General features: G+C 34.8%; 1 non-coding gene across 1 annotated transcript; it reads right to left on the reverse strand.

The window, feature by feature from the left end:
• Positions 1 to 9,692: 9,692 nt before the first annotated feature.
• Positions 9,693 to 9,799, reverse strand: LOC121213475 (small nucleolar RNA R71). The gene has a single exon (XR_005908856.1). It is a non-coding gene; the product is annotated as a small nucleolar RNA R71 (small nucleolar RNA).
• Positions 9,800 to 10,117: the final 318 nt, after the last annotated feature.

Genomic DNA, 10,117 nt, shown 5'->3' on the forward strand with positions numbered 1-10,117 from the left:
TCCAAACATCATTGCAAATTGCTCTGTCTAACCTTTCAAAGACTCTTACTCTATGCCATATGAAATTCAGACCACTAAAGTTCAAATTATGAAGGTGCGTAGAATCCATGAAGTCATCAAAGAGAGAGGATCTTTTTCTAGTGACCCGCCCCCTCTTCTCATAAGAAGAAACTATGATGTTGAAGTCTCTATTAGCTAACTATAGAGTCCCATCCAACAGAATAGTGCTTTTCAGATCGTCCCATAACTGTCTACGTTTTCTACTGTCTGGGAATCCTATAAACAAAGGTAACAAGGAATGACCGTTTAAAGGAATTACCAAAACTTTAAGTAAAATGAATTGAGGGTGATTTTTTAGAATTTCCACAAAATCTGAATCTCTCCACCCAACCTAAATACCACAAAAAAAAAAACTAACTACTTCCACACGATAGGAATACTGAAAACCAAGTTTAGCTATAATTGAATCTGTTTACCCTTATTTCCAATAGACCAATTAAATCTAGCTTATGCTCCTTACTATACTCTCGAAAAATAAGGGGGAACTTTACACTAGCACACCCTTGAAAATTCCAAAAAAAAAATATAATTCATAAACATATGGACAAAAAGTAAGGAATCAACCGTTAATGCACTATGGTGGACCTAACGCAGCCATTATGTCCCTCAAAATTTCAAAGATCTATAGCATCTCCAAGCGTAACTTTAGAATTAATAAGGCTTGCTAGGGAATTCATGACCCCCGGTAAAGGAATTCGTGAATTTCTAAAATTTTTAAAACGATCTCCCTTTTCTCAGATGGTACGATTAAACAAAACTTGAACTCTACTACTCCCACTTTTACTCTCCAAACCATAACCTTTGGAAACAAGATTAGATTTGTTACCACCACCCGCACAACCTTTATTATTACCTTTAGGAGTTCAAGTCATTTTTATTTTTAAAAACCACACCCGAGTGGCACTTGGAATCAAGAGAATTTTCATCCAAAATGACCATTGATTCATTGGGACCATCAAACATGGGATTATTGTGAATAGAGTTATTCCCCATGGCTTTTATAGAGCTTGTATCAACATTAAAAATTTCCTAAGTAGGGAGGGTGTTAGTAAAAAATTCATTGCAATTAACAAAAGGCATACATGATTTAAATTTTTTTTCTTACTTCCGATCCACTAAAGCAGTGCAAGGGGAAGGTCCAATCGTGAGAGGAGTAAATGGGTTTACAAATTTAATATTGTTATTCTACTCCCAACCCTTTCACTGTAAACCCTTTTTCCTTCAAGACTCGATTTTCTAAAAGCAACTTGCTGTCCACTTGAACCAAATGGGTTTGCAGGTTTTGGGTTGTTAGAATCCTTAACCAAGGCCTCCTTCCTCAGCCCATTTCCCTTGGCCTTTGATGCCCTCGAAAATTCCCTTTGTTGAAACCTAACCTCTGTTTCTTCAATTTGAGCTATAGCCTCCAAATTCTTTCCAAAATCCATCATTGTCAATGACTCAAATCAAGAGCCTGACTATTTGTTTGTCAAAATTGATGCCTTATTTTCATTGTTGACCCTTTGATTTTGCTTAGCCTCCATTCAACGATCATCCAATGGCCATAGGGAGACTCCTACACCATCATCGTGTTTAATTTTTCTGACAAAGGGGTATTTTCATTTTCCTTACTAGTAAAGATGTTAAACTCTGCCTTTGTAAAAGGTCATAGATCTTTAACATGACTATAGCGATGCATGGAAAACAAATCACCTCTAAGACTTCAAACTCCACCCGCTAGATTTTACCGTTAACCAACACCTATGATATAAGTGGTTTATCTAGATCCACATACACAACCATGCTTGCAAATCTACCCCTGGTTCTGCTATCTGTTTTCAAATCTGAATGAGTTACCTTACCAATCAGACTCCCAATCTGTAACAGCCGATTTTTAGTGAAATCAAAACAGTGGTTTCGGGACCACAAATCCGAGTCCAGAAGAAAAAAATATTTTAATATTATTTTATGGTTTGCATTATGATAAAAGTATCATATAAAAATTTTGTTAAAAATTTTTTACCGATTTCATGTCTAACTAGATGGAAAGGACCGAATTGCATAACATGCAAAAGTTGAATTCTAGTAGCTAAAGGGGTCAAATAGCTATGAAATTCAAAATTTGATGTCCTTATATGGAAAATAGACCATTAAGAGGAGTTAGTAGATAAGTATGATGATTCATCCATGGAAAATTAAATAAAGAAAAGGACTAAATTGGAAATAGAAATAATTAAAGATGATAAAAATCTAATATCATCTTATTTCATCATCTTTCCCAAATTAAAAAGATGGAAACCCTAGCCATGGAGAATTGAAGAAAGAGAAACTTATTTGGCCTAAGGTAAGCATTCATGTCTCGTTTTTAGTAATTTTTATATTTTCAAGATCGTAGTAACTTAATCTAGCTATCTCGGGGGTTAATTTGCAAAGTTATCAAAGTATTAAAATTTTCCATGGATGAGTATGCTAGAATTTTGAATTTTATGGTGGAAAATGAAAGGTTGTTGATAAATAAACAACTTTTGTAAAAGAAATTTTGATGAAATTATGATTTAGGGGCTAAATTGAAATGTTGTGAAATTCATGAAAAGATTCTGAATTTATGAAATACATGGGCTACTTTTGTGACATGTAAGAATTGGTTAAGCTTGGAATAAGGATTAAATTGCATGAATTTCATTTTCTGAGCCTAGGGATGAAATCGTAATTAAATAAAAGTATAGGGCAAAATGGTAAATTTGCCTAAGATATGAATTGGATTGAGTTGAATATGAACTGTATTAAATTGAGCTAAATTTACTTGTATAGATCAGGATAGATAAAAAACGGAATTGGATCGATAAAAAGAAAAAGTGTCGGATTAGTAGATTACAAATACACGAACACTTGTCGAAGTAAGTTCGTGTAACTAAATTGTAAAGTTATATGTTTGAATTGAATTTTATGTTGTGTATTGTATAATTGACATGTATGAAAATCGGTCACATATCTGATAACGCCCAACAAGTATTAAGTCCCGTTTGAATAAATGAAATTCGATGGATATAGGGTTCCCGAATTAGTTATGGTCCTGCATATGTTGCGAACACGCCACAGCTTGAAAGAGCATCCCGTTATTAGCCCTCTCAAGCTTCCCATTATTTGGTTCTTGTGAGCTTCCCATTAATAGCTCTTCGGAGCACCCCGATCGGTCGTGATCCTGCATGTGTTGTGGGTACACCGCAACTCTTATGAGCGTTTCATTATATGGCTCTTCGTGAGCTTCCTAATTAAAGGCTCTTTGTTAGCTTCTTAATTAATTAATCTCCGGAGCTACCTGATATGGCTCACTTGAACTTCCCGATATATGGCTATCAGGAGCTTCCCAATTAATGGCTCTTCGAAGCTACCCGTTATTGGCTCGAATGAACTTCCTGATTATGCCTCTTATGAGCTTCTAGTTATACAGCCCGGATAAGCTTCCCGTTACCTGGCTCACATGAGCTTCCCATTATATGGCTTGAGAGAGAGCTTCTAGTTTATGTTATCGTATGAGTATTCCTGAATATGAATTGACGATTTACAGTTTTGTACACTTCGAATGTAATACCTGTGTATTCATCGATTTTTCAAGTAAATTTAACAGGCAAAGTTCCGACATGGGATAATCTGAACTTGACATGAATTATTATGGAAATGCACATGTTATATGAATATTTGATATGGAAAGCATATATATATGAAAATTGTTACATGATGAGCTCATCCTTATTTATTGATATTCATATGAAGTACATGACTAACATGTTTTTTGATGTTGTATGTGTTTAGGAAAATTGGCCAAATTGTTTGAGTATGCTTTGAATATTTACCTTAATTGTAATTGAATGGTAAGTTAATTTCTCATTGGAAGCTCGTAAAGGTTGGAAGTTGGTCGGAGCATTATCACACTATCCCTCGGCTCATTTTGGTATAAATAGTAAACTTATTTTGGTTATAATGGTTTGTATAGGTTAATTAGCCAATGTTGGCACATAAATGTTTAGTTGTAACTAGCCATTTGAAATGGCTTGTGATTGATATATTTTAATGTTTATATATGTGTGTATTTATCTAGTTAATGTGTATGGTAAAATGATTGAAGTTAAAGTGGGGATGAATTTTGCGTATGAATATTTGATCAAATAGGTAAGTTTGGATACAAGAAGAAAAGTGTCAATATTACATGATTAAAATGTGACCCTAGCTTGAATTAAATGTGTTGATTTGAAGTGTTGATATGAAAATTGGTTGAGTTAGAGTGATGATAGAATTTGGGTGAGAAATGAGGCTTGATAATGGCCTATTTCGTCTATACGGGCAGAGACACAGGCGTGTGTCTCAGCCGTGTGTGACACACGACCTAGCACATGGGCTTGTGTTTTGGCCATGTGTCTTCTGCATCTTTAAAATTTCAAAACAGAATGCTCAGAATTGATTACACGGCCTGGCACATGGGCCTGTGGCTTGGCTGTGTGATCTCTGCACCTATACACGGCCTAGCCCACGGGCATGTGACTTGGCGGTGTGATCCAAGTCAGAGAGTTACATGGGGTACAAACATGGGCTGGGACATGCCCGTGTGCTCCATTTCGAATGCCCACATGGCCTAAGATATGGGTGTGTCTCTTGGCCTTGTGAGCCACAGGGCCTGACCATACGGGCGTGTGTACCCTGCACCTAGGAAAAATTTTGAAATTTCGTGAAAAATTCTTTGAGTACTCAGTTTAGTCCCAACTTGTTTCTAATGTATGCTTTGGGCCTCGATGGCACATATAAGGGACTTTATGAATAATATCTAACATGAATGTTAAATAATATGAAATGTCTATATTTGATCTGTTTATTCTGGTAATGCTTTATAACCCTGTTCCGGCGACGAAAATGGGTTAGGGGTGTTACACAATCTCTCTAGAATCCTTCTTTTATATAAAAAACCTAACAAACTAGGGAATTGGACCTAATTTAAAACCACACTTGAAAAGTTTTTTTAGGGATTAAAGTTTGTCGTTCGAGGCTGGACAGTGAGATAATGTCCAAATACCACCCAGGGTCCCTAAGACAACACCATATCATAATCTCTCTTATTTTGGAATATAACAAGGAAATACCCATTCTCCATATTATTAGATGAAATGGTTGGGATGGTTTTCAAAGGCTTAAAATCTGATTGAGAAGTGTATAGTATTCGATGTTTCTGCCTAATAATTTCACTACTGTCCAATATCCTTAAATTTGACTCTTTTTTTGGGGGGGGTATTACTATCATCATTGGCACCAACACCACCCCCTCCTTTATTAGACAAAACTAGATCATTCATCAACAACAAAGAAACAAAAAGAAATTACTTAATTATAACCTTAATAGTTTAGTAGACTTTTTCTTTTAGAATTTGGATCAAGTTCGCAAAAAGTAATAGTGACAACTTTTGGTTAGTAATCAAGTGACAACTTTTGGTTTAGTAACCAAGTGACAACTTTTGGTCACTTATAACTTTTCATTTGCAACTATTGAAACACCATATATATTTTGGAAATATTCCAACAATCTACCCTCCCCCACTTTCAAAATATTTTAGATTTTGATAATATTGGAAATCAGTTGCATAAATTAAGGTGTTTTATGATTGAAACTCCACTTAATTCATGTTTAATGTGCTTAATTCAGTGGAGTAAAGTCCCTGTTTAACAATAGATCTAGCATAACAGAGTGGAGTTGCATGCAATCTTAGAAATAGGACAACATAAATATACCAAATTAGAGTCAAATCTAATAAGGGAATCCATAGATTGAGTTAATGCGACAATAGGGGTTTTAATTAGAAAGAGATTTCAATTAATTAACCTAGAGTCAGTTGCTTCTACTTTCAAAAGAGATATTAGCATAATCAGGGATTTCTGCGGATCAAGGCACCAAGTGAATAGATCGTTTAAATCAAATTAATAATAATAGAAGGAGTCTAGGTGGATTATTTCTTGAGTTCTTATCTCTCTCATTAGTTATCTTTCGATTATTTTCCTCGTAACACCCCTAATCCGTATCCGTCGCCGGACTAGGGTTAACGGGCTTTAGCAGATGAATCAGAACATTTAACTTTCATTTTATAATCATCAAAGCATCAGAGATTAATATCAATATAGAGTCCCTTATATAGGACTTCGAGACCTAAAACATGCGCCAGAAAAGAGTCGGGACTAAACCGAAGACATACAAAATTTTCTCAAAACTTGAACTTTTTTTTTCAAAAAAGTACAGGTCACACGCCCGTGTAATCAGACTGTGTGCCTTATAGGGCATTAGACACACTCGTGTGTCTAGGTCGTGTCAAAACGGGGCATACATACTGACTTGCTCACACGGCCACAAGACACGCTCATGTGCCTTGGCCGTGGTCGAGTCTGACTTGAGCCACATGGCTAGCCACACGCCCGTGTGCCTTGGCCGTGCTCGAACCTGACTTACAATTGTAGGGTACCCCAGGGGACACACGATCGTGCCACATAGCCGTGTATCGCACACGGCTGAGACACACGCCTGTGTCTCTACCCATGTGGACAAAAATAGGCCATTTGAATAGCCGATTTGCCACCCCAATTTGGGTCAACCTACAAACACCAAACCAAACATATATGCACAACCATTTCAGTCAATATCTATACCAAACTATATATAATTCATGCTATAACATTATCTATCATTTCAAAACTCAATTCATCAACCAATTCATAACAAAACTTGAACTAAAATCATACCTAAACATATGATTAATACATGATTCAATCAAATGCTCAAAACTTACCAAAACTTCTCATCATTGACCATTTCTTTTGGCCAACCAAAACATAGCACAATTTCACATTGGCATCACATATCATATACCATTATAAAACTATAAGTTCTAACACAAACTAGCCATATCACATGGCTAAATATGTACATCACAAAACATAATTCCACAACTTCTACCTATACATGCCATACTTTAATATATACATTTTCAAAGTACCAAAATAAAGTTCGATAGTGTGGTGATGATCCTCGATGATCCCTGAGCTCACAATAGCTTCGATATCTATAAAACAATGCAAACACACACAAAGTAAGCTTTCAAAAGCTTAGTAAGCCATATACAAATAAACATATCATTCAAAGCAAACAAGTATCATCAAATCATTTCTACTTTGTATACCAATGCTAACACAAATCTCATATTCAAATACTTACCTTTCATTCTCAATTAGGTTATACAAAGTAAACATACCTGAATCTGATATGATTTCACCAAATTATTTATTTTCTCGGAATGCCCATTTGAACCGTTCGAAAACGTAAGGATACACGGATAACTCAGAGAACATATACAATGCCAACATCCTAGACTTAGTCTTACATGTAATCAAACATCGATGTCACTGTCCCAGACAGGGTCTTACACTAAATCAGATACGATGCTGATGTCCCATACATGGTCTTACACGTAAACACATACCGGATCCTATGTTATAACGTATGTATCCTAACTTTTCCTATGGTTTGTACGGGGCTTTTTGGACGTCGTCACATTATCGAAACTTTCTCAGATTTTCTTGTATTCAACTCATATTGCCATTAATCAATGTTCAATAGCATTTAAACATTAATATTCCAATTCAAATCACATTTACTTGTATATAGACTTACCTAGTACGGATTCGGATGGATGAAATCGGTTATTCGACAACTTTCGACTTTCCCCGATCTAACTCCGTTTTCTTTAAGTCTTGATCTATATAAATTCAAATTTAACTTATTCAATCATAAATTCATTCAAAACAATCCATAGATACATATTTAGGGAAATTTGCAAACTAGACCTCACATTTTCACATTTTGACACTTTAGTCCCTAATTCACAAAATCACAAAATACACATAATTTACATACACTCATGCTTGACCGAATATTCATAGCACTCATACAAGTCCATACATTTCATTTATTTCATATTTTAGTCCCTCAAAATAACATTTTCACAATTTAGCCCAAATTACTCAAATTCATCAAAAATCAAAAGACAAAACATATAAACCCAACATCAGACTTTCATATTTCATCATATAACAACATAAAGCTCATGTCCATGACACATTTCAAAATCATCATCAAAATCAAAAATTGAGGCATGGGCCTGATAGAATATGAAGCAACGATTACAAAAACGTAGAAATTATCAAAAACCGAGCAAACACATACCTAATTCACCAAATCAAAGTGCTGAACCCTAGGAAGCTTTTTATCTTTTATTTTCCTTGTATTTTCGATGGATGAACACATAAAATAATGAATATGATGGATTTTGGTCTTAATTTAATTAACATATTAACCAATTACCAATTTTACCCTTTGATATAAAACCATTTAATCATTAAACATATGACCATTTATGTCCATCCATTAGACTAATGGTCTATTTGCATCTTAAAGACTTCTCCTTTAATAAGACAAATCAATTAAGCACTTTAACAAACAACAGACAACTTTTACATTTTACACGATTAAATCCTTTTTGAAATTAAGCACACAAACATTCAAATTTTCATACGAGATTTTCACACATGCTCATTCACATATCATAAATGTGGAAAAATAATATTTAAATGTTTTTTTACTTGGATATGTGGTCCCAAAACCACTGTTCTGATTAGGCTCAAAATGGGGCTGTTACATTCCTGATTCATTCTCTGTTGCGTTCTTAGTTAAATTAGTTTAGTAATTTTAGATTAAAACTCATCACTCCAAATTTTGTCAGCTAAATAATAAGAAAAAATTAATTGCTAATAATTTTAGTCCTCGTGGATACGATATCTCTACTCACTGTAGCTATATTATTGTTCGATAGGTGCGCTTGCCTTTGTCGTAAATTTTAGTTAGTACGGAAAACATACATTAAGTTTTTAGCGTCGTTGCTGAGGCCTAAAATATTAGGAACACTTTATTTTTACTAATTTAGCCATTTTTTATATTTTATTTTTAGTTTAATTTTTACATTATAATTTTTCTTTTGTTTCCTTCTAATAAGTTCATTTAGTTTATGGCTAGAAGAAACCCGTTGAGACTATTGCTTTTTGATTCTAAAATTGAAAGTACTGCTCGTAAAAATCATAGAGAAGTAAGACAAAGTCGACAAATTATAGTTGACGAATAAGAGGACATCATTATTATTAAGGAGATGGGTGATAATCAGAATATTCAACTACCTCCTATAGTCGAAGTAACTCCTGTTTTGCATACTATGTATGATTATGCCAAGCCCACTCTGACTGGGGCTGAATCGAGTATTGTGAGACCTACCACCACTGCAAATAATTTTGAACTGAAGTCAAACACTATTCACATAGTACAACAGTTTGTTCAGTTCGATGGTTTGCAAGACGAAGATCCAAATACTTATTTGGCTAGTTTCCTAGAAATCTCTGACACTTTTAAGATAAATGGTGCCACTGACGATGCCATTTGCTTACGGTTATTCCCTTTCTCGTTGAGGAACAAATATAAATAGTGGTTAAACTTTTTACCGAAAGATTCCATCACTACATGGGCTCAAATGACTGAGAAAGTTTTGCTAAAGTACGTCCCACTGGCTAAAACCATTAAGTTGAGGAATGACATCTCTAGCTTTGTGCAAATTGATTTAAAGACTTTATATGATGCATGGAAGAGATGCAAGAACTTATAGAGAAGGTGCCCCCACCATAGGTTACCTTTATGGCTACAAGTTCAAACCTTCTACAATGGTTTGAATCCCTCAACTAGGTAGTTAATCGAAACAATAGCCGATGGAACACTTAAAAATAAAACACCCAAAATTTCTTATGAATTTATTGAGGAGATGGCATTGAATAATTATCAATGGAAAGTCATGAGGATAAAACCGATGAAAGCAACCGGTGTCTTTAATTTAGATCAAGTCACCATGTTATCAAACCAGGTAGAAGTACTTAATAAGAAAATTGATGGTTTATATCTTTCTACACAGGTACATCCGGTGATGCAATCCGATACAAATTGAGGTGGAAT

The sequence above is a fragment of the Gossypium hirsutum genome, chromosome A13, assembly GCF_007990345.1.
Source record: "Gossypium hirsutum isolate 1008001.06 chromosome A13, Gossypium_hirsutum_v2.1, whole genome shotgun sequence".
Taxonomy (NCBI): Eukaryota; Viridiplantae; Streptophyta; class Magnoliopsida; order Malvales; family Malvaceae; genus Gossypium; species Gossypium hirsutum.